The sequence below is a fragment of the Lissotriton helveticus genome, chromosome 10 (genome assembly GCF_964261635.1).
Source record: "Lissotriton helveticus chromosome 10, aLisHel1.1, whole genome shotgun sequence".
NCBI classification, from domain to species: domain Eukaryota; kingdom Metazoa; phylum Chordata; class Amphibia; order Caudata; family Salamandridae; genus Lissotriton; species Lissotriton helveticus.
In genome coordinates, this window is record NC_136071.1 from 32,369,423 (window position 1) to 32,395,125 (window position 25,703).

Consider the following 25,703-nt stretch of genomic DNA (forward strand, 5'->3'; position numbering starts at 1 on the left):
GTGACTCCTGAAGAAATCGAAAGATGGAGTCGAGAATTTGAAAAACAAGCGTCTCCAACAAAGCCTTTAGATCTCTACAAGCTGAGAATAGAAATAGAGGAATTAATGGCAGGAAACGTAGGATTAGACAGATTAAATACCTACTCTGAAGACGAAATGCTGTTTATCTGCAAGAGTCTCACTCGAAATACTCGAGTGCTTCATGAAAAACTGATAGACACGGCTGCTAGCATGGGAATAGATATTTCAAAATCAAAACCGCTGCAGAAACCATATAGGGCAGATTTCTCAGACAAAGATTTGGAAAACTTAAATGTTTCAGGGAAGAAAGCACAGGTCAAAGAACTATTGACTGTATTGCAAAAATGGGGAGATGTGGAAAGGTGGAAAGCCAGATGGGCCAAGAAAAAGGACGAGGCCAGGTCTAGGCAGGCAACTCCCGAATTTTTGCGAAAAGAAGCTGAAAAACCAGAACAGTTATGCCCTATGCGCGAAGTACCAGGTGGAAAGTATGTGCACGTTCCATGGTCCAGACAGGATATTGTGTCCTTTACTAACGATTTCCCGAAATTGCGCGAAAAGCCAGTTGACTGGTACAGGCAGGTGGAAAGGTTCGTAAAGGTGCAAAAATGCCTGTGGAAAGACCTGGATGGGTTTTTCGACATTGTGGTAGCGGTAGATCTGTGGACCGAGTGTAAAATAGCCATAGCTTGGCCTAGTGAAGAATACCCGAGAGATGGCAACACAGGGGAACCATCGAAAGAAGTGATGAAAAAATATGAACAAGTAATTCAGCATTTGAAACTAAAAGTGCCAGCAAAGGAAACTGATTGGACCATGATAGATAGAACAACACAGGAAAGAGACGAGACAGTGCACTCCTTTTATGAAAGGCTGTTGCAGGTGTTCAAAACATACAGCGGTATAGACAACATCGAGATGAAGGATATGACACATTTTATTTACAGGTTTGTAAATGGTTTAAGACCCGAAATTTGTCAGTGGATAAAAGATAACAAAATCTGTTGGCATACTAAAAAGATGGATGAGGTCCTGCGGTACGCAAAGTACTGCGAGGACGAGATGGCAGAAAAGAAAAAGGCTCTCAAGGAGAAAGTTATGTGGGCTCAAGTGAAGCTCACAGAACAGCAGGAAAAACAATTGAATAAAATGGCCAAAACTACTCAGAATCCAGGTCCTGGGGGTGGGGGAGGAGGCAAGCCCCGGCCCAAAATGAGCAGGGAGGAGGCTGCCATCAGTGCGGAGAAATTGGACACTGGCGAGACGAGTGTCCCTATTTGCAGGATGATAACTCCCAAACACCTGATTTAACTCCACAGACGCAGAAAGAAAGACCAAGAAAGACACAACAACAGGTAAAAACGATTCAGTTGCCCCGAGCACCAAAGCAAGTATTTAAGGGAAAATCCATGCAGGGTGATGACGTAGAAGTCTGGGAAAGCAATGAGAACAGAAATACAGCAACTTCGCAGTATTTACTAAATGATACCTTCCTTTGTGATGACCAGTACTGACGGGGCCTGAGAGGGGAGGACGAGGAGTGCGTACTTGGCGCCTCCTTGCCGGTAGACCAGTCCGGACCATACACTGGAGGAAAGTTTGACGGAAATGATGTCACTTTTCTGTTGGACACTGGCGCTACCCGTTCTACTGTGAGAACAGTGGACGTTCCAAACCTACCCCTCTCGGGAGAAGCCATCCAAGTAGTGGGTGTATCTAATCAATTGATTAGTACTGCTGTTACCGAGCCCATGGAGATCTCAATTGGAAACTTTAAAGAAATGCATAGATTTGTCGTTTGTGACACCAGCCCAGTGAACTTACTGGGACGTGATTTGCTGTGCAAAATGAACTGTACCATCTTTTGCACACCAAAGGGTGTTGAAATTCAGACCCCAGATGAAGATGGCATTTATAAATTAATGTTAATCAGACCGGACTCAGAAATTAAACGAATGACTATGCAGGATTTGCCCAAAGAACTCCAAGAAACAGTAAAGCCAGAGGTATGGGACTTTACCGGAAAAGATGTAGGATTAATGAAAAACGTAGACCCCATACAGATAGCCATCAAGGACAATGCAGTATACCCTAATACCAAACCCTACAGAATGAATGCAGAAGTGAGAGCTGGTGTTGCCCTGGAAATACAAAAATTGCTAGAAGGAAACATCATACAGGAAGTAATGAGTAGCCCATGCAACTCACCGATTATGGGCATCAAAAAGCCTAGTGGCAAGTACAGAGTAGTGCAGGATCTAAGAAAGGTAAACAAGATAGTGATTCCTTGCTGCCCTATTGTCCCGAACCCGGCAGTGATTCTGTACCAGATCCCCTGGGATGCTGAGTGGTTCACTGTGATAGACCTATGTCATGCTTTCTTTTCCATTCCCTTGCATCCAGACAGCAAATTTCTTTTCTCATTTGCTTTCAACAGTCACGTGTATGTCTGGAACAGGGTCCCCCAGGGGTACACAGAGAGCCCCTCTATCTTTAATCAGATCTTGAAAAAATGCTTGGAAACTTTGGTCTTACCTGGAAATTCTGTCTTGGTGCAATACATTGACGACCTCTTGGTGGCGTCCAAAAGTCATAGGGACTGTGTGATTGACACCATTGCCCTACTGAATCACCTGAGTGAAAAGGGACATAAAGTGGCCCCTGAAAAATTACAGTTCTGTGCAAAATCATTGAAATATCTGGGGCACCAGATAGAGAAAGGTATCAGGAAAGTAACGTCAGAAAGAGTAAGAATAATTCAAAAGATGCAGTTACCCCGTACTCAGAAAGAAATCAGAATGTTCCTTGGAGTGATAGGATACTGCAGGCAATGGATTGTGGGATTTGCAGTCCTAGCTAGGCCTTTGATAAAAATGACCAAGAGAGGAACGCCGGATATCATAGAATGGGATGATGAAAGCTTAACAGCCTTCACAAAATTGCGAGATTGTCTGTGTACGGCCCCTGCGTTGGGAATGCCAGACTATTCCAAGGAATTTGCCCTGTTCTGTGACACTCGCGATAATTGCGCATTGTCAGTCCTAACACAAGAACATGGCACAACCAGAAGGCCTGTGGCATATTTCTCTGCCACCCTGGATCCAGTGGCTGCTGGATTACCAGGATGTCTGAAAGCAGTAGCTGCTACTTGCACAAGTTTAGAGCAGAGTGAATCCATTGTCATGGGACATCCTGTAACTGTGTATGTTCCACATGGAGTGGTAATTTTGTTAACAAGAACGAAAACTCAGTATCTCACCCCTAGTCGGCTGACTAAATACGAGAGGATTCTCGTGGGTGCTGCAAATATAACAATTGTCAGGTGCAACATTCTGAACCCCGCCACTCTGCTTCCCGACTCAATGGATATGGAAAATGGGGCGGAAGAGGAGCACAACTGCATTGATTTAACAGAGTTTTGCACAAAGCCACGCCCAGACATTAAAGAAACACCTTTGCCTAAACATGACATGGAATTGTTTGTGGATGGTTCATGCCTAAGACATGAACAAGGAGGCCTGAGTGCTGCCTATGCGGTAGTCTCCTTAACGAAAATTGTAGAAGCAGGTTATTTATTTGAAGTAAAGTCTGCACAAGTAGACGAATTGATCGCTATGATAAAGACTTGCAAATTGGGGAAAAGCGTACGCCTAACAGTGTATACTGACAGTCAGTACTGTTTTGGGGTTGTGCATGACTTTGGCCAATTATGGCTACAAAGGGAGTTCCTGACTTCATCAGGTACCCCTATTCGAAATGGAAAAATTGTTCAAGACCTTTTAGAGGCAATCCAGTTACCAAAGGATCTGGCAGTGGTCAAGTGTGTTGCCCATAAGAAGGACTTTGACCCTGTATCTTTGGGAAATGATTTCGCGGATCAAGTGGCAAAATTATGCGCCAGGGATCGATATATCATAAATCCAAAACGGGGGGGGCCTGGAACCAGCTGCCAACTTCGAGTGTTTGAAGAAGTGCCTACATGGGATGAAGTGAGAGAATGGCAGCAGGCGGCACCCTGGCAAGAGAGAGAGAAGTCGAAGGAAGACGGGTGTAGACCAAGACGTGAGGATGGTGTCATCTTGGGCCCAAATGGTATGCCTGTGTTACCCAGACACTTGCTTGGCACAATGGCGAGATTGATACATGAGGGATCACACATTGGTAGGGACGCCATGATTCTGGTATTCCAACAGACTTGGTATAGTAAAAAGTTCAGGAAGGCAGCAGAGTCCCTCTGCCAGAGGTGCCTGTCATGTCAAAAGATGAACCCAGGCAAGAGAACAATGGTGGAACTAGGGAAAATTGGGAGGTCAGCGGGTCCCTTTGTGAGAATACAAGTTGATTTCATCACCATGCCACGTTGTGAAGGGAAGCGTTATGTCCTTGTCATTGTCTGCCTATTTTCAAAGTGGGTGGAAGCTTACCCTACTCCCCAAAGTGACGCACTGACAGTAGCCAAGTGTTTACTGAAAGAACTGATACCTAGATTCGGGGTTCCAGTCACTATTGAATCAGATAAAGGCCGACATTTTCAGAATGAGGTGATCGACCAACTATGTAAGGCATTTGGGATCTCACAAAAACTCCACTGTGCATATCGTCCAGAGGCATCTGGAGTAGTGGAACAAATAAACGGGACTATCAAAACAAGACTAGCGAAATTGTGTGATTCATCTGGCATGACCTGGGTAAAGGCCCTGCCTCTGGTTCTGATGGGACTCCGAAGTATTCCAGACCGAAAGACAGGCCTGAGCCCTCATGAAATCTTGATGGGAAGAGTGATGAGACAAGCATGGGTACCAGGAAGCAAACTGTTGAGTATTACTGATGATTTGGTGCTTGAATACTGCAAGAGATTAGGTGACCAAGTGCGTTATATCTCTCGCCAGATCGGAGAAGACGCCGTCGCCAATCCAACGACTCCTCTCCACAAACTGGTTCCCGGAGACTGGGTCAAAATAAAGAAGCATACTCGGTCGAGCTGCCTGGAACCGAGGTGGGGAGAGAAGCGCCAAGTGATCCTGGTAACGACCACAGCAGTGAAGTGTGCAGGTGTTCCCCATTGGATCCACGCCAGCCACACCCAGAAGGTACAACCCGACAAGGAGCCTGGAGAAGAAGACGGTCCAGCAGAGGGGCCTGTAGAAGCAAGACCAGAAGTAACTGACGACGTACAGCCCAGTACCAGTCAAGCTGAGGGGTCCGCAGACGTTGGTCCAGGAGTAGTTGATGACGAGCTACCAAGACTCCAGCCTGCTGAAGAGTTCCCAAAAGTTGGTCCAGAAGTAGCTGATGACGAGCTGACAAGCATATGGCCAGATGAGTGGATACCATTGATTGACCTTACCGAAGACCCCATCCGAACAAGCGAACAAATTTTGAAAGGTAGAGAGTGGAATAGAGAGGAAAAGCAAGGCACAGGCGAAGAACCTCAGGGTATTGAGATTCACATCAAAACTGAGGAAGGAGAAGGTCAGACAGGGACAGAACAAGTGATCGATACTCCTCCACTGACTCCTGATATCGAAAAGGGATAGATTAGACCTAGTAAAGAGATTCGAGCGGAAGAAAATCAAGAGAACGAAGTGCTCGAACAGGATCAGACAGGATTAGGAGAAAGTGTTCAGGAAACAGAAACAGAGACATTTGAAAAGCAAAAACTAAATTCTCCTGAACAAGGCCAGATTAGTAACCAGGCAGAAGAAATAGATGCAAGTCCTGGAACTAGTGAGATAGGAAGGGAAGAAGAAGCAGAATTGCCACGAACTAATGAAAATAAAAGGGCAAGAGAAGAGAACGAAGCCTCAGTGCCAACTAAAAGACTTAAGAAAAGAAAGCACATTGAGCCTGGATACATAAAGAAATGGAGACTGAGAATAAAAACGGTAGAAGAAAAACGTGCAGAAGAAAGGAGAAGTGCTCGCATAGCAGAACAACCAGAAGACACTTCCAAAAGAAGGAGTGATCGAATAAAAAGACAAAACAAAAAGTACAAGTCTCCTGAATGGACTCTCGTTTTGGAGGAATTTGAAGACCTTGATATAACTGACGAGAGCGACGGAGAACCAGTCGCTGAGTACTCTGCCGAAGAAGAAGACGAGCCACCGTGAATTTGCACAAAGTAAGCTACTGGTGTAAAGACACAAAGAGGGGTCGAGAAACTTCTTCTGAGCCAAAATGTCTGATTCAAACGTGAATGGTAGACCTAGTTGCAGTCGTTGCAAAACATGCTGCAAGGTATGTGTATGTAGTATAGTTATAGTGATATTAATTTGGATAGGACTAACAGTTTTCATTCCTTTTGCGGTGAGCAAAAATACTAATATTGACCCTACTGAGATTGTAAATACTGAGACTGAAGAACTAACAACACAAAGTGTAGCAAAACATGAGAGAGCACTCAGACAAACAAAACAAGACCTAGAAGCATCAGATGAGGGAGGACTACATTATCATGGAGTAAAGAATAAAACGCATTTAAATGTTTTCGCAAACTTGTTAATACACTATGTAGAGACTATGGAAATTGAAGACTGCTATGTCTGCATGAAGCTACCTACCTCTGTGGCTGAAGGCGTGACATACCATCACCTGCCCCTGACATACGGAATATCCTGTAGCATTTTAGCTAGCTTATTTTACAAAAGAGGACCGTTACAGTACTATTACTCGAACAATGACGTGATCTTTTCTGAACTCCCTATACGTGGGAACCTGAATCCTGTACATACCAAAAGTGACGTTACTCGCTATATGGGCGAATACTTCCTGACTATAGGTAATATAGACATAGGTGACGCACACAGAGATAACTTGACCTGTTCTTTGCGTGAGCAGGAAAAGATGTTCCTGAACATGGCAGAGAAGAGGAGAATAAAAATAAAGAGAAAGGCAGATGACGAAAAACAGAAAACGCCAAAATGGGCTGAGAACATGGAAGGCACCTCAAATGGTGGGGCGGGTCCTGCTCTGTTGCTGGATTTTGAAAAAAAAGGAAAGCTATGTCTTCACCGCGAGAAGACTAGCTACTATAATAACATTTTCATTGGTTCCAGTGAATGTGAACATAATTACAAAGTAATTGGAGGATGGGGTTTCAAAAATGGGTCAGAGCCTGTGTTTCCTGGAATTTATTATATATGTGGGGACAGGGCTTATTTCAAATTGCCGGATCACTGGTATGGAAGCTGCTATTTTGGCATAGTCTTCCCGAAAATATACCATGTGAACAAAGTTGCTGGAAGCAGTGAAAATACTAATGGCTTAGTGCGTAGTAAAAGAGAAAGCGTAGGTGAAATAATGGGTAGTATTTTCAGTGCACTGATACCTGGAGTGGGAGTGGTTCTGAACACTCACAGAATTTGCAAATTGTCCACTATAGTGGATGTGTTGTCTACTGACACAGCTCATGGATTTCTGCTGGTCAATACTGAAATGGTTGCGATCAGATCAATGGTTTTGCAGAACAGACTTGCTCTTGACACCTTATTAGCAAAAGAGGGCGGAGTCTGCCGGATGTTGAAGGCGCAACATTGTTGCACTTATATTCCGGACAAAAGTGTGCAGCTCAAAAGATACGTGAAAAACATTACTAATTTGGAAAGGGAACTCAAACCACTCGAGGTTGACAGTGCCTGGAAGAGACTGGCAGATGGTCTCTCAAATGTAGGTCATTGGTTTGCTAGTTTAGGTAAAAGCTTATTGTAGAGAAGTGTGGCTCAATGGTTAGAGCGGCAGACCCTGATGCAGTAGTCTGGCTGGGACCAGGGTTCAATTCCCGCCTCGGCGGGTCTCGGGCTCAATTTCCTCCGACCTGATAATTCTCGCCTCGGTGCCTACTCTAATCATGGGTCCCACTCTGCACCTCTGGGCAATAGCTTGCTTAATCTCTACAACGGCCCCAACAACGCTGAGGATGCCTGACTTCACCTTGGGGGTGCCCAGGAGTGGGCTCCTCACAGGGAAAGGCCAGGAAGGGGTTCCTCGGCGGTATTCGTACAAGCGCCGAGATGCCTACGGGTAGTCGTGCGCTATACAAGTGCGTAATCATTTCATTTCATTGTTTAAGGTACTGATGCCAATTGGAATTATAGGTCTTATCCTATTTTTCATATTTGTCTGTTGCAAGTGTCGTAAACACACCGGAAAGCATCAAGTGAATGCCAGAGGAGTGAAACGAAGTGTGGATGAGCTTGAATTAGAAGAAATGAATAATCAGATATACAAAAAGGTGAAAAATTCTCACCCTACCAAAAATGAGAAAGAGAAACTGGATCGCTTGTTGGAAGAGATAGAGCTGTATAAAGTGTGAAGAAGTTGGCATCTGGTTCCATTATTTTTGTGATGATAGTAAATATCATCAAAGAGGGGATTGATAGAGCAAGCTTCGCATCGCGACTTGCTCGAGTCAAGAACCTCGCCTGTGTGTAATCAATTAATAGAATTTGTACGTCTTACTAATCTTTTATATTCATATTCGAACAAGGTAGAGGAAGCTTGCGTACGTGTATTTCTAATACAACTAATCCATGTCTCTAAAACATGGCCGCCGCTTGAAAAGTGCTTCTGCGCATGCGTCAGTCACACTCACGTGACCTGACGTAGTTATAAGTTTTGGTGGGAAAGGGTGCGCATGCGTAATACACAGCTTTCGTGAATAACGTGGTAATGCTCTTGTGAGCGTGTATATGTTGCTAACATTTCAGTTGCATACTATATTTTTATAATGATAAGTTTAAAGTACAAACCCAATGATGTGTTTACATACATTTATTTCTATGTATTAATTTGTTTTCGCTTACTTTTCATGTATCCTCGACTCGGAGGGGTGCTGGGCTGGGGAGTCCATCTTGGAGAGTATTTCTGCGCAAACTCGCCAGAAGTTGCCATGGCATTGAATTCAGGCCAAAGAAGGTTGATGCCAGAGCCACCCTGGGAAAGGGACACCTCACCGAGCAGAAGCATCATGATTATGCTCAATTGTAACCAAAATGTATTCTCTTCATTGTATTCTGTGCGGCTTTCTCATGGGAACCCCAATCTTGCTAGGCGGTACCCAGAGATGTAAATTAGGCCTCCAAATAGTCTATTCTGATTGGTGTGTTACCCAAAGCCTACCTTAGGACCAATCCAAATTGAGGGATTCTGACACTTTGCAACATTGGGGGGTGGTACACCGTCCCAAAACAGTATATCTACCCTGGGTTCACCTAGGGAAGTCGTCCGACTTGTCTGGTTTAGCTGACCTGTCACTGACCCAACGCACTCAATAGGTGACTGAAGATACAGAGTACTGCGGAGCACTCTGTCCGAATTGACCATAGACTAAGGTTTTACTAAACCTTAAAGTGCTGGTGGAGCACTTTGCTGGGAGTTCGCTGACCCAATCGGGGTCTTGATCGATAGCTGCAGAGAGGGTGGAGCGCAGGCGTTGCTTCCGAACTGCGGGTGCTGGTCCTGTCCTGAGGGTCCTGTCAAAGAGGTCCTGTCCTGATTCCTAATCTGAGGGTTTCCTGTCCTGTCCTGGGTGTCCATTCTGCACCTGCTGTCCACTGAGGGGTATCCTTCCTTGAGGGTTTCCTGTCCTTAACTGACCCGTGGCCAGGGTTTGGTTTTCACACCAGTCTAGGTAAATATCACTCTGAATCTTGCACCTTTCTGAATTTCTGTCTTTTGCTTTAATAAAGACATACCTTTGCATATGTTAATTTTCCATGCTTTGCCGCAACCATTGAATCATAAAGTTATTTGCATTTATTTCATAACGTGTTCCTATGTCACCCTATTTGTTAGAAATTATATTTTACATTGCAGTTTGTCATTTCCTGATATGGTCTAGAACCTCCTTACTTAAACTGTCTAAAGAACTTTGCCTTAAAGCATAGCGTGTCTCTCTTCATAGATTCTCCTATAGCTACATGAATGTCCCGAATTTCCTGTCTTATTCCCTTGAAAAATTCTAGAATCCTAGTCCTAATCAAAGCCTATCCCATCTTTAGTGATTCATCTTAAACGTTCTAATTCCTGGTCTTTCATTTAAGTGTGTCCTGATTCCATTAATCTACAAATGGTGGCTCTGACTTATTTCCTATTCAGCTATGTACTTTCTGTTATTCTGATTATCGATTGCTTAATTACTGTGAATTTGATGATTTCTGAATTTTACTAAATTAGATAAAGACTTTAAAACTTCCAGTTGTCCGTGGTCATTTTACAAAAGGTATTGAATATTATTTGTTGGGTTTGTATTTTGCTGCCTTTCCTTTTACAGCTAGCTCCCTGATCCATGGTGGTCATAGGTACCCGTGTCGGTGGATGGTAAGTCGGGTACGCTGAGGAATAACGAAGGGAACTCACAAATATCTGATAGCAGAGCGTGAGGTCATCAGATCAATGTACATGGTGATTTAAATATATGGGCCCGAAGCCAGAAGTGGCGAAATTATTGGTCGGGTAACCCGCGCGCTCTATCACTTTAATAAAGCGAAATGCAAGTTTTAACAAAGCATTGGGTGCAAAAAAAAAAGAAACTAACAAATGTTAGTTTATGTGTTTCACTTAAGTGAAAAAAGGGGATGGGCTGGCACAAAGGAATTGAGAGACAATTGCGATGAAAGAGAGCGAGAGGTGAGACCCTGTTGTAAAGGAGAGGAGACCTTCCTTCAATTAAACACCGCTGAAGGCAAGTTATCTCAGGAGACTTGAGAGTGGTAACAGCCTTCTTGCCTCCTTATCTGTAAGGCAATGACGGCTTTCATTACCCTCCCTTTATCATAGACCTTCGTCTGCGGCTCATAACTGCGTTAAGTAATATCACTTCTGCATTGTAGGAATCCTCACTGAAGCTTTAAAAGTAGAATATTCCTGCCAACATGCGGGGCACCGACACACTTTATAGTGTTGTAGAAAAAAATCTTTATTGGAGGTAGATGTTTAATCAATTTCTCTTCTAGCATCCCCTGTGAAAACTCTGGAACGCTTTGTTACTAAAACATAATCTCAACATCTGGAAGTTAACCAGATTCTGGAGGAAAAGTAATTTGGGTTTCGTCCAGGTCATGGAACTGATACAGCTTTGCTCACTCTTACGGGCGAGCTTAGAATGCGAGCAGATAACGGTCATTCAGTGGTATTTATCTTATTAGATCTATTTGCCGCTTTCGATACGGTCAACCATAAAATCCTCTTCGCCAGGCTGTTCTCGACTGGAGTCGAGGGCTCAGTGGCAAAGTGGCTGCCCTCCTATCTGTCTGATTGACAGCAGGCTGTGTCCCTCTTTCCTTGTTGCCTTGAGTATAGAGCGATTAAACATGGTGTCCCGTACAGGTCATCAATTAGTCTTATACCTTTCAATATTTACATGATCCCACTGATCACACTTATCAAATTGCAGAAGGTTAATTTGGTTAACTACACAGATGACACTCAATTAATCTCATCATTGGAAGGAGATCAATCGATGTCACTCGACACATTTCATGATTGCATGAACGACATTAGAGTCTGGCTTAAATCCAACTCCTTGAAGTTTAATGGCGACAAGACAGAGTTCCTGTGCTGTTCAGCATCTAAGGTCCCGGTTTCGCTCCATCTAACTTCTGGGCCCTCTGGTAAGGTCCCCGTGCGCTCCTAGGCTGTCAGAAATCAAGGGGAAATTATCGACAAGAAGCTTAGCTTGGAAGCTCAAGTCAACAAGACGGCAGGGGCATGCTTCTCCTTGATCAGAGCACTTCGCAAGATTCTCCCACTGCTTCCTATTTCATCGAGAGAATTGGTGGGACGCAGTGTGATCCTAGGCAGACTGGAGGAATATAATGCCCTTCTGCAAGGAACTCCGGATTATCTAATCAAGCGGCTTCAGACAGTTCAAGCAGCAGCAGCCAAAATGGCCCTGAACCGGCCGAAAAGATCCTCTGTATCCCTGTCCTTGAAAGATTTACACTGGCTACCATTAATACAAAGTATAATGTATAACTCCTTCCATGCTCATGACGGAGCCGCTCCGTCATGAGCATCGGTTGAGCTGTGCTCATGACTGAGCGGTTCCGTCATGGACCGCTCGGCGAGCCTGCGCGGCGCGAATTCCGCGCCTGCGCTGGACGTTCCATTGAGCGCGCTGGGCCATGACGGAACCGCTCCGTGATAAGCACAGCGCAACCGCGGCTCGTGACGGAGCGGCTCCGTCACGAGCATGCGAGCGCCGCTCGGCCCCCCGCCCCCCTGGCGAGCCTTCATGATTGAAGCAGCTCGGCTATGGAATCAACTTCCGGTTGCCCTGGGATTTTCTGTCGAGGGATTACACTTCAGAAAGGGTCTCAAAGCATGTCTTTTCCCTAAAACCTAGATCCTTCTTCAGGATTGTAACTCAGTATTATATTGTTGAGTACTGTCACACTGTACGAAACGTCTCTCCTTTTCCCACCAGTAATTCAAATAGCGCCAGGATACCTTTTAGGAGGCAGTTGCGCTTTACAAGTGAGATAAATAAATACATTAAATAAATGAGTCATCAAATGCCACCTACAGAGAGTTAAGCAGGAAGGCTTTTATTGAGGTTAATTATCTCACTGGACTAGTCTATTAGGAAACAGCTCAAAAGACTACATTACAGCAGCTCGACGAAAAATGTTAGCTTCCCAGGCTAAAAAGTACGTATAACCCTGCATTTCTGTGTAGAACAAAATTAAGAAAAAGAATGCCTGCTAAGCTAAAGTGAACCAGGTCAAAAAGAGGCCACTGCTCGTTTAAGGTCTGTGAAGCCACCATCTCTCAGCTGCATCCCTCTACCAGCATGCACTGAACTGCCATCTTGCCAGAAAAATACAGAAGGTATAAACCTTCTGTATTTTTCTGGTTCGTGCTGACTGGATTCTAGAACACCTTAGGAGAATTTCTTTCAAATTCTTGAGGTTTTTTACCTTCAAAACCCATTATTGTTCACTACCGTCTGTGTCTTTTACAGCCCTTCAATATGATCACCTGTTTCTCCCACATGTGGGGATTTTTTCTCACAATGCCTTCGCTTTTTGTGAAGTGTCCTCCTTGTGGGAGGAAGAAGGCGACCACTGACCCCCCCCCTTGGTTTGTGTTGTGTATATTTCAGCAACACATTCAGTACACACCAGTAGGTTTTGCCAAAAGGAGTCCAAAAGAACCATTAAAGACAGGGAAGGTATTTGCTTTAGGGGCAACTAGAAGATCTGAAGGCGGAAGCAGGAGAGAAGAAGAAACAGGAGGCAGGTCAGTGATGGTAAGTCCTCTACTGATGGAAAACAACAGTTGATGGACAGAATGCAGAACAATGTCATACATTCACCCCAGTACAGAGATCTGGGCCTAAATCCATCGTTTTTTTGCTCACCATGCCATTCCAGGTCAGACATGGCCATATGCAAATCAGCCTTGACCCTGTGCCTCATGGGAACAGTCCAGCCCGAACTGCCAAGCCATGTCTTTCCTGGACCGGAATCAAGCATCCTAGGACCGGTTCCTGGCTATCAGCCGTCTTCAGCCAGGATAGCTTGACTCCAGTGGTGTGGAGAGCATGGGACTCACGTCTGAGCATACCCATCCCACTCGGGGTGACAAATGCAAAACAACAGTTGATGGACCGAATGCAGAACAAAGTCCTCTACTGAACCTATGCATTTCCCAAGAAAAGACTGATTGGAGTGGAGATCGAAGGAGGAAAGGTAACACAGATGTCATCGCTATCATATGACACACTCCTGAAGATCACATGCCCAGACATGGGCCCCGTGCTCGCTACGCCACCAGATTCAAGCTAGCCTGGCTGACGAGGGGAGTTACCCTCGAAACCGGTCCCAGGATGCTTGTGTTTGGTCCAGGGAAGACCTGGCCTGACAGTTCAGGCTGGACTGTTCCCATGAGGAACAGGGTCAAGACTGAATTGCATATGGCTGGGTCTAAACTGGAATGGTGTGGCATGCAAAAAAAACAATGGATTTAACCCAGACCTGTGACTGGGGGTGAATGTTTGATTAATTCAGCATTTCGTCCTTGATCTGTTCTTTTTGCATCTAAAATTAACAAATAATTTCTACCTGTCGGTGTAGTTTTGCAGCTTGAAAATCTTTCTGGATTCACTATGCTGTACATTATTCCGCCCTCTAGTGTTTTTTGTTTTTTCCTTAGCCCTGGTGGGCATCGACGTCCCACCTTTTGGTGTTTTTCCTGTGACGTCGGCGCTCTTCCTGCGGAAGCTACCACCCTTGGGCGCCATCTTCGGATTCTTTTTTTCTTGTTTTTTTGTGTCATGTTTGTTCATCCTTTTCCAATCTTTTCAAGTTCTTCCTTAGTGTAAGGAATTACAGTTTTGTCTCTTTACATTCCTGATTGTATATTGTCTTTGTATTTCCTCCTCCTCCAGCCTCATCTTTCTGGCGGAGGTGGGTGGGTTCGCTAGTAAATCCAGAAAGATCTTCAAGCTGCAAAACTACACCAACAGGTAAGAAACTATTCGTTTTGCAGCGTGAATCTTTCTGGATTCACTACGCTGTGCATTGACTTTGTAGCGGTTTGTTATGTTTGTGGCGGCTGGGTGGAAGATGAGCGTTGATTGTTGAATATATGTTGAAGCACTTTCTGTCCTACTTGTGCTTCTTTGTTCATTTGTATATCCACACAGTAGTGCTTAGTGAACGTGTGCACTGAAGCCCATGTTTCTGCCAGGCATATGTCTTGAATGGGTGTGTTAGCCAGCAAGGCTATTGTTACTCCCTTTTTCCTGGTAGAGTGCGCTTGTGCTCCTCCTAGTAGTTCTTGACCTGCCTGCTTGTGGCAGAATTGTATAGTTTGTGCGATCCATTGTGCGATGGTGCCCTTTGTTACTGGTCTTCCCATGAAACTGCTTGCGAAGGACACAAAGAACTGTTTTGTTTTCCTGTGCTCTTTAGTTCTTTCCATGTACTGCATTACTGCCCTTCTAGCGTCCAGAGTGTGCAGTGCTCTCTCCGCGCTTGTGGATGGCTTCTGAAAGAAGCTTGGTATCTGTATTGTTTGGTTCATGTGGAACCTTGACACCACCTTTGGCATAAAGTGTGGGTCCGTTCTCACTACCAGCCTGTCATTGTGTATTTATTTATTTATTTATTTATTTATAATTACACTTGATTAAGCGCGCAGCTACCCGGAGGTTTCCCGGCGCTAAAGTAGACACAAGGTAAGGAGACAGAAAGGCAGAAGCTTACATATCAAATAGCCAGGTCTTGATACCCTTACGGAAGGTCAGAAAACACCTTTCCGATCGAAGAAATAAAGGTAAGGAGTTCCAAAGAGAGGGGGCTAGCAAAGAAAAAGACCGACCACCCATTTTGGCTCTCCTGATTCGCGGTACTTTCACTTTATTTTGGGTAGAGGACCTGAGTGCGCGAGATGGAACATAACGCTGCACTAAAACAGATAGATAGTTGGGGGCTGTTCCAGTCAAGATTTTGTGCATGAGACACAACGCCTTAAATTTAGTCCTGTTCTCAATACGCAGCCAATGCAGGTTGCGCATGTGAGACGAGGTCGAAGTTCTAACAGGAAGGTTACAAATAAGGCGAACCGCCATATTTTGTACCACCTGGTATTTCCTAGTTACCTCCTTACTGGCACCCAAGAGTAAGATGTTCCCGTAGTCCAGGCGTGAGATGACAAGCGCCTGGACTACCGTCCTCAGGGTGTCAGCAGGCAGCATCCACCTAATTTTCCTCAGCCACCTAATGATGTTGGTACAGGTGGCGGATACTTTCACTACATGCTGCTTAAAGGACAGTTGGTTGTCGAGGAGGACTCCAAGATTACGAGCATTCGTAGTTGGAGTAGGAAGAGGACCCATCTCCGGAGGCCAGTGCTGTGGGCCCCATAACGAAATATCTTGACCAAACAGAAGCAATTCCGTCTTGTCCCCGTTTAATTTTAATTTATGATCATGCATCCATGCAGATATTTGTCGGAGTCCATTTTGAAGAGACGAGGAAGAAGAATTTTTGTTGGCGGAGAGTGAATAGATGACTTGCGTGTCATCAGCGTAGGAGTAAATCGTGAGACCTGCCTGCTCTGCCAAAAAGGCCAGGGGTCTCACGTATAAATTAAAAAAAAGGGGACTGAGAATGGACCCTTGTGGAACACCGTGTTTAGAAGGAAGGATGGATGAAGCAGAAGTGGGAGAAAACACTTGAAAAGTGCGATCAAGGAGAAAATTAGCAATCCAGGCCAGGGCCGAGCCACCGACACCCATAGATTTCAAGGTGGACAACAAGATGGAGTGGGAGACGGTGTCAAATGCGGCACTCAAATCAAGTAATATGAGTGCCACTGACTCCCCATTGTCCACCTTTTGTCTAATGGATTCTGATACTCCAAGGAGCGTGGTTTCAGTTGAAAAACCAGCCCTAAACCCGGATTGAGAGTCGTGAAGAAAATTAGAAGTTTCAACATAAGAAGAAAGTAATGAATTAACGTGTTTCTCCAAAATTTTGGAAAAGCATGAAAGCAAAGAGATGGGGCGGAAGTTCGATGGGATATTAGGATCAGCATTGGCCTTTTTTAATAGTGGAACCACCATAGCATGCTTCCATTCATTGGGGACAATAGCTTCAGATAACGACGCATTCAGAATTTTTAAAATCATTTGAAGCAAAACTGGATCTAAGGATCTCAAGACTTGTGGGGGCATTGGATCGAGAGGGGAGCCAGATTTAATATCTTGAAGATATTTTTTTAAGAGTGTAGGAGAAATGGGGTCCCAGACGAGCAGAGGAGGACAAGCGGAAGACGAACCAAGATTAGTATCAAGGGTGGGGATGCATGCAGTTGGAGCGGAGTGAGTAGACACCGCAGAATTAGAATTAAACGTAGCATAGATTTTATCAATTTTTTCAACGAAAAAATTGGCCAAAACCTCACATTGATCAGTATCTAGACAAGGGTCTTTAGGTGCCGTGGACGCACCCGAGAGCTCTTTAACAATTTTAAAGAGCGCCTTAGGTCTGTTTTGTGCCGTTAGAATAGAAGTACTGGCAAAATTGGCTCTGGCGGCGTCACAAGACAAATGATAGGCTTTAAGGGCTGCCTTGTATTTTATTTTATGGTCAGCATTGTACTTGGAACGCCAAATGCGTTCCAGTTTTTTACAATATGATTTTTCTTGACGAAGCGCGTCCGTAAACCAAGGTGCTGGCAGATGAAGAATTTGAGGTTTATTTTTTTGCGCTGGAAGACAGGTGTCTAAGGCCGTTGTCAACCATCGTCTATTTGAATGTAGGGTTCCTGTAGCGTCAGCACTTGTAGCTCGCTTACCCTGCGTAGCGAGGTGATTGCTACTTGAAAGGCTGTCTTCATTGTGAGCATTTGTAGTGAGGCTTTATTGATGGGTTCAAAAGGTGCTTTCATCAGCTCTGTTAGAACTAAATTAAGGTTCCATGCCGGTGGCGGTATCCTCTGTGGGAGGGTGGAGGGGGGATCCTTTTAGCCCCTTCCAGGAATCTCTTTACTACCTGTGATGTAAAGAAGCTCTTTCCCGTCTCCCCTCTTGTGTAGGCTACTATCGCTGCTAGCACAGTTGATTCCTTGGTCATTTTCTTGTGTAGTTTTGCCCTGATGCACCATTGTGTGATTTTTTTTTCCATTTCGCCACATAGCACCTCCGTGTGGTAGGTCTCCGTGCCTCCTGTAGCACCCGCAGTGTGCTCTCTGGGAGTCTTAGGTGTGTACACTCTACGTCTTCAGGAGCCATGAAGCTAGGCAGAGGCTCTCTGGCTCTGGGTGAAGTATCTCCCCGTTTTGCATGGAGAGCAAGTCTTTTCTTTTTGTGAACTTGTGGGGTGGTCCCTGTGCCATCTCCACTATTTGAGTGAACCAGGACTGCCTGGCCCACTGTGGTGCCACTAGAATCAGTGTCATGTTGCTGGTTCTGCATTTGCTGAGTGCCCTGTGTATCAGTGGTATCGGGGAAAAAGCGTAGGCAAATGTTTTCGACCAGCTTATCCATAGGGCATTCCCCTGGGATTGTACCCCTGGTTGCCTGGATGCGAAGCATTGGCATTTTGCATTCTGGTGTGTTGCAAATAGGTCTGTTTTTGGTGTCCCCCACTTCTTGAATAGCTCTTGTGTTTCCTGTGCATTGAGCTCCCACTCGTGGGATGCTGATGTCTGTCTGCTGAGCCTGTCTGCCTCCACGTTGTCTTTTCCTGGTAGGTGTATAGCCAGGAGGTCTAATTCTAGTAGGATGGCCCATCTCCATATCTCCTGCGCTAGGTTGGATCGTGCAACTGATTGTGTTCCTCCCTGTTTGTTGATGTAGAACATTCTTGTTGTGTTGTTGGTTTGTATCAACACTCTCTGCTTGTACTGTTGTTTCTGGAAGGCATTTAGGGCAAGGAACACTGTCTTTAGTTCCAGGTAGTTGATGTGTTTGGTCGCATCTTTTGGAGTCCACAGACCCCGCACCTTGAGCTTGTTCATGTGCGCTCCCCATCCCCTCTGGGATGCTTCTGTGGTGATGGTCACTGTTGGGTTTGGTGGTGTTTACGGCTTCCCCCTTGTTATGTTCTCCTTGTTCCACCACACTATTTCCTCCTTCACTCCGTCTGTTACAACCACTAGATCTTCCCAACTCCCTGTAGCCTGTGACCATTGTTGTTGGAGCTATTCCTGGAATGGTCTCTTGTGGAGTCGTATGTTTGGGACTAGATGTATGCAGGACGCCATCATCCCCATGATTTTGCACACTGTCCTCACTGTCAGAGATCGCCCCTTCTGGTATTGACGTTTCTCCTTTAGCAGGGCAAGTGCTCTCTCCTCACTGGGGAACACCTTGCTCTGGATGGTGTTGATCTGTGCGCCTAGGAAGATCTTCACTTGTTCTGGTTCCATCGAGGATTTTCCCAAGTGTATTGAGAATCCCAGTCGTGTCAGCGTCTCTGTGACCCGCTGTGCATGTATTTGGCATTGTTTGTAGGAACTTGCTTTTATCAGCTAGTCGTCGAGGTAGGGGTATACATGAATCCCTTCCCTAAAGGTGCGCTGCTGCTGCTGCGAGGCATTTGGTGAAGACCCTTGGTGCGGATTTTAGTCCGAAGGCTAGGGCTTTGAACTGGTAGTGCGGTTTGTCGATGGAAAATCTCAGTAGATGTTTGTGTTGTCTGTTCATGGGAATGTGCAGGTAGGCATCTTTGAGGTCTATGGCGGCCATAAAGTCCCTGTCCCTTATCTGAGGGATGACTTCTTGTAGGGATGTCATTTTGAATTTTTGAGTCTTTATGTATTGGTTTAGGAACCGTAGATCCAGAATGGGTCTTAACGTTTCGTCCACCTTTGGTACGAGGAAGTAGTTTCAGTACACTCCCTTGTTTCTTTCTTTGAATGGTACCGTTTCTATCGCCTCCTTGTGTAGGAGTTCTTGTGCTTCCTTTAGGAGTAACGCAAGTTCTTTCGCTGAGCGTGCTTTTTTGTTTTTGGTTTCCTGTTTGTAGGCTTCTTATCCAGTTCTATACAGTATCCGAACTGTATGATGTTCAGTATCCATTTGTCTGTTGTTATTTTCTTCCACTCCTGGAAGAAGTGTTTTAGACTGCCTCTTACTGGTGTTACATGTTCGTTGATCCCTGATTTGATTTGAGTGCGTGTAAAACTTCTTTGCTTATTTTGTTGTGCCCCTGCCCTAGAGGTGTTGTGTGGGTGGACAGGTTTTGTGGAGCGGAGTCACTTAGAGGTGGTTTACTGGCCCCTCTTCTGGTTTGTCCTCGTCCATTCGCTCTCCCCCGAAAGGACTGGCCCCGAGGCTGGTATTGCCAGGTTTGTTTTTGCTGGCCCTGCTGCGCTTGGTTGTCGCCCTGGTAGTTCTGCTGGAATGTCTGATGTGACGTTCCCGGCTGGTTTCCCCCTCTTCCGTTTGGTCTCCGTGTCGGGGTGCCCCTTCTCATTCCTCTGAATTGCAAAGCCCCCATGGACCTTGCAGTTTCAATCTCTTTCTTGAGTAGCGTCAGTTTCTCATCCTCGGGCGCTCCGAACAGAGTTTCTCCGTTGAAGGGTGTGTTCAGAATATTATTTTGCGCTTCCGGCTTGAAACCTGAGATCCTCAGCCAGGCATGCCTTCTTTCTGTGACCCCGATCATCATGAGTCTGCTGGACGTGTCTGCCGCATTCAGGGCTGATTTTAGGCATGAGTTTGCTATGTTCTTCCCTTCCTCCACCAGGTGTGTTGCTCTCTGTTGGTACTGTTCAGGGAGGTGTTTGAGTAGCTGTCCGACCTCCTCCCAATGCTTATACGTATGTCTGTTGAGTAAGGCATTAGAGTTGGCAATGTGCCAGTGGACTGCTGCATTCCTCTCTATTTTCCTCCCAGTGAGGTCTATCATCTTACTCTCCTTGTCTGGGGGTGGGCCCGAGATTGTTGGGACGTTGGCCCTCTTTCTGACTGTTGCTGCAATAATGGAGTCAGCCGTGACGGATCTCTGGATGTATGGTGGATCCTTGGAGGAATGTTTGTACTTCTTCTCTGTCCTAGGTGTGACAGACCTGTAGCTTGATGGTTCCTTGAATGCTTCCCTTCCCTGGTCCAGGACACTTGGGAGCATGGGGAGTAATTGACTCCTAGTTTGAGTGGGGAGCAGTGTCTCTAAGAGGAAGCAGGCTTTTGTTTTCTCTTCCTCCATTTTCACCACATATGCTGCTCCCGCATTCCTGATAACCATATTGTAGATGCCAATGCCATATGGCGGCGAAGGCCTAGAAGGTTACGTTTCCACAGCCTCTTCCGGGCTTCCGCATCGAGGTCCTGCCAATCCAGGTCCTGCGCCACCGAGGATGCCGACCCCAAACTTGTTTGTTGGTCTTCTTCTCCCTCGTAATAGTATAGGCCCTCTTCCTCCTGGTGTTCCTGGGGCTACGTAGTTTTCGGCGGCTCTTCGGCGTCAAACTCCTCTTCGTCCACAACCTCGACGATCGTCGTCGGCTTCGACTTGATGGTGAACCTTTTCATCCGCTCGTCGAATTCCCTTTTCCTTTGCAGGATGTTATCCATTTCGGCCTCAAGCCTTCTCTTCTTCCTCTCCATTTCGGCAGCCTGTTCAGCGTCGAGGGATTCGACCGATCTCTTCGATGTCGAAGTTGCCTTCAGGTCCTTTTCCTTCGGCGTTGAGCGCGCCTTTTCGGGGACGTGCTTCGACAACCTCGGCTTGTCTTGAGGTTTCGCTGACTGGGAGTCCTTTTCGAAGGATCCGCTGGGCTGTTTGTCCCTGGATGCAGCTGCGTCCGTCGAATGTTTCGGCACCCGTGCTCCTTCTGCGCGTATTTGTGGTGGCAATTGCGGCAGAATTTGAAAGGTGTTCTGTCCATTCCTGCGCTCAGGGGGGCCCCTGTGCGGCATTCTCCGTTGGACGTCGAAGTTTTCGATGTTCTTCTTCTTCTTCGTCATCCCGGTTCAGTGGTCTTGCTTTTCGCCATGTATTGTCCAATATTTTACGTGATTTTCAGTCTTTATCTTCTTTTCTCCAAAAACTCTGGAATCTCTCTGTTACGATCCAGACCCAACGGCGGAAAAAATAATCTGAAGATGGTGCCCAAGGGTGGGAGCTTCCGCAGGAAGCGCGCCGACGTCACAGGAAAGACAACAAAAGGTGGGACGTCGACGCCCACCTGGGCAAAGAAAAAAAACCATCTCCTTTGCAATGTTTCTTTGAACTTTGATTGAGCAGTGGTATAATCATATTCCCGAAACAAAGAAAGATTACACATTGCCTTGTCGAAGTATAGCGACCATGAATTTGTGACTTATCTTTGCACTTTTTCACATATTGAATTTTTTGTGTGAACTTTTCTGTCCCTTTGTTACCTTGAAGCCACATTTTCACTGAAACACATTCCTATATAGTTATAACAAGGAGAACTACAAACTGGTCCAGCAGTCGTACACAAAGGGGTAAACACTTTGCATCTTAAATTAAAAACGAGTACTTTCGTGCTCCCCCTTGCAAGTTCCACATCTCGACTTGATGCAGGTGCACGGAAGCCGCTGAGTGTGTTTGTGGCTCTGCCTAGATGCTGCTTGCTGCTTTCGTGATCAATGGGTTGACCACAATTTGTTACAAATACTCTACTTTTCTAAAGCCTTCTTGGAGTGTTGAACTCCAACAATTGGGCTATTTAATATAATTATGTCCTCAGCATACTGCAGAATCCCTATATGCCATGCATCAATTTTGGAGGGAAAAGGTACAGGTCTTTAAAACTTTCACCAAAACAGCCAAACACAAAACTGAATAGGAGTGGTTGTTAAGATAGGTCTGTTTTGAGCAAAACTGCAACGCCATGAAAGTAGGGGGTACTTGGATCTAAAACAGACGCAATCGTCAACGATTGGCTAGCATGAGGATTGTGGACTAGCCTTTAGGCTCTAGTCCAAAAAAAAGGAAAAAAGACACTAAAACAGACACTGACCAGCCCAGAGCATCAGCAGCACAAATGGCATTTATAGCCAATGTACAGCCCACACCGCATGTATAAAACAACCTGAATTATTTTAGGTCATGCAGGCTAAGAATGTCTTGCAGAGAGGCTTTACAGGAAGGATCACACCAATCAACGAAATCATCTACAGAAAGTCTCTTGATGTCCTTTACGAGAGGGGAACTTATCAAGTCCAAGTTATTGTCGAATAAATTAACTTGATTATCGGGGAGTGAATGCAATATAGGAACTCACTGATTTTGTAGCAGACAGTAGAGCCTAAGCCCCAAGATATTCAAAAGTCAAATATTGAACCTCATTCATAAGCAGTATATTTTCCAGTAAATAACAGCTAGCTCACCCCTGGTGATTTCAAATCTAGCAAAGAGAGGAATAGCCTCTGGGTTGCAAAATATCTAAGTCAGGAGCAGAGCGATCAGAGAAGCAAGTCTTTGCTCTAAATTATATTCTGCGGCAGGATCACCATGTTCAGCTGAATGAGAGATGGATAAGCAACAGTTTAGCAACAAACATTCACATTCCAGCTCACAGGTTGCTGTGCAGAGATCAAGGAGTCTCTTGCACGTTACCTGTGGGTGACAGGTAATTAGAAAATGTAGCCATGTGAACAGGAAAATTCTGTTTTTTATACTCAAAACATTAAAAAAGGTAAAGTTTTGAGATTTTAACACTTGTGACCCGCGACGACCTGGGCTCCTTCTCAGCAACCCCCAAAGACTTTTGCCATGTTCCTCAACAACTATATGCTCTCTATTGACGAAGGGCTAAACCCTGAAACACTAGTGTCTAGAGTTACCTGCACTGCCAGAACCAACAATGGTTAAAAACTACAGCGACTTCAGAGTGCGAACTTACTGCATTTACCAGGATGCAATGGGGTCTAACAGCGCTGAGATGACAAGCAGGGTGCTCCCGCCCCCCTTTACTATTGGTAAGATAAGCCTGCAGGTTAGGGGCACATTGATGCCAAGTTATGTCAGGCCTGTGACTTAGGTCACAGTCAATATGGTCAAACTCAACCTGATGTTTGGTGTCATTGTTTGATCAGCTGCAGCTTATCAATGCTGAAACAGTCGACAGGGCCCAATAAACTTCCTATGCTACTAGTAGACAGCACAACCCCACACGGTTTGCAACAAATGGTTCTCTTCATCAGAAAAACTTTAGAGTGCATGAAGGCAGGCCTCGATATTAACACATCCGTTTCTATTCCACATGCTGTTGTACCCGATCGAGTGTGGAGCGCAAAGCAAGTTCAGTAACTTTAACGGCATCAGACGGAAGAAGCTTCAAAGCTCCCTTGTGCTTTGGGGGGTGAGCAGTATCCATTTTAGCCATCTCCCACAATACAAGATTGATTGATTGACTCCCCGGATGCAATTGTCTGTCTTTTGTAAAAGCAAAACACTGTTTCACTTCCACCATCTAGGTCAGGCAGAATTCTTCTAATCCTTTCCACAGTGGGATCACAACTTCTGTCAGAGGGGCAGGACTGATCTTGAAGATGCAGGAATTTGTATACTTTAAGCTATCGTAGACGAGAATGAGACAGAAGGACATGAAGGACACATGGAAATGACGCAGTGTGAATGGAAATAACTCAGTGTGATGGACAGAGAACTGGCAGTCCATGATTTGTATTTTTGAAATCCCTCTACGGTGATAAAGGGATGGTTTCTCACATCAAAGAGCAGAGCAGTGTTGCTGTGACACACTGTAGTTTAAAGTGCCCGCTGAACTCTTTGGGGTCAATCAATAAATCAGGGAAATTTTAAACGCGCTACTCACCCGTGAGGGTCTCAAGGCGCGGGGGGCGGAGGTGGGGGGTGGGGGGGGTCAGCAGTTCAGTTCAGTCATAGAGCCAGGTCTTGAGGGCCTTTCTGAAGGTGTTCGGCGAGGGGGTGCATCTGATGTCGATCGGGTGCTCATTCCAGGTCTTGGCCGTGATGTAGGTGAACACTCTTCCCCCTGTCCTGGCTCTGCGGGTGTGCGGGGTTTCGGCAAGGGCGAGGTTGGTGGATCGGAGGTTTCTTTTGGGTACGTGGTAGGTAGGTACAGAGTTCATGGCTTAGAGTGACACGTTCATGCGGTTTGTCCAGTTTCTCCAGCTGCCACCTTGTACTCTCCAAGTATTAGGTAATATTCAATATAATATGGTGTGGGATGAGATCTATAGATTTGTCACATCCACAGCTGGGATGGTGGAGCAGTTTTTCCACATTTCCTCCCTGATCACCACGAGTGTTAATCACTTTATCCAAGCTTTATGAGGGCGCAGCTACCGCCCTTTCCCTTGTCACTGGAACTCCGAAACAACAACCACAGCCAGATCTGGTGCACTTCAATCACAAAGGCAGGTTTGAGCTTGGGTGTCTCTGTGGACATTTATTAGACTCATTCATGGATTATCAGGAGAGACCATAACCTGTGATCGTCTCATGCCTTCTACGTCTCAGGTTAATGTTCACTTACTGTGCTGATTAATTCTGTTAGCTGGCCATGGCTACGGTACTATGGCCATGAGGTAGATAATGAGGAGACGGATTGCAGTGACTCACTGTTGTGATCCCGTTCCGAGATCTACCAATGTATATATACATGTTTCCCTGATACGACTTGTTAATAATGTAACCTATGTCAAGAAGAGAACTACAATACGTGTAACGTATGTGTCATTAAAAGCTGGCAATTGCTGTGTTAATAAAAACAGTTTTAAAAAGAAAAATCTGGTTAGCTGGGAGTGTAGCAAAGGGGAGCTTGCGGGGATAGAAAAGCTGATTAAGCAAAGGCTGTAATTAAATGAGGAACCTTACAATGCCAACCTCTCTTCAAATGCAAGTGTCATTTTTTAGAGAGAACACAGGAGTTAAGTAGACCTTCTTTGCTGCACAAACTGAGTGTTGATCTCTCAGAAATGAAGAGGGACGAAATGAGAATTTAGGAATACCAACACCTAAGCCTGTATGACATACCAATGAAAGAGGATGTTGTCAACAAGCACCCCTTGAAGTCAACAGTGAGGTTTAGTAAATTAACAGCATCAGGGGTCAATAGTGCCCCCAGGATCATTCCACAACTGAATATGTGCCCAACACATTCCACACACACAGAACAAGGGGTGGCGTGAATGTACGCTTTGTGGCTCTATGGACGTTCTCCAAACCACTAGACCCAAAGAAGATTTCCAACTCCCTAACTGGAAAGCGCTT

The 25,703-nt window shown here is 45.4% G+C and overlaps 1 protein-coding gene across 2 annotated transcripts in view; it reads right to left on the bottom strand.

Annotated features, from left to right (window-relative positions):
• GRIPAP1 (GRIP1 associated protein 1) overlaps positions 1 to 25,703 on the bottom strand; it is a 555,884-nt gene that overhangs the window by 334,596 nt on the left and 195,585 nt on the right. The gene's annotated exons all lie outside the window — the stretch shown is intronic.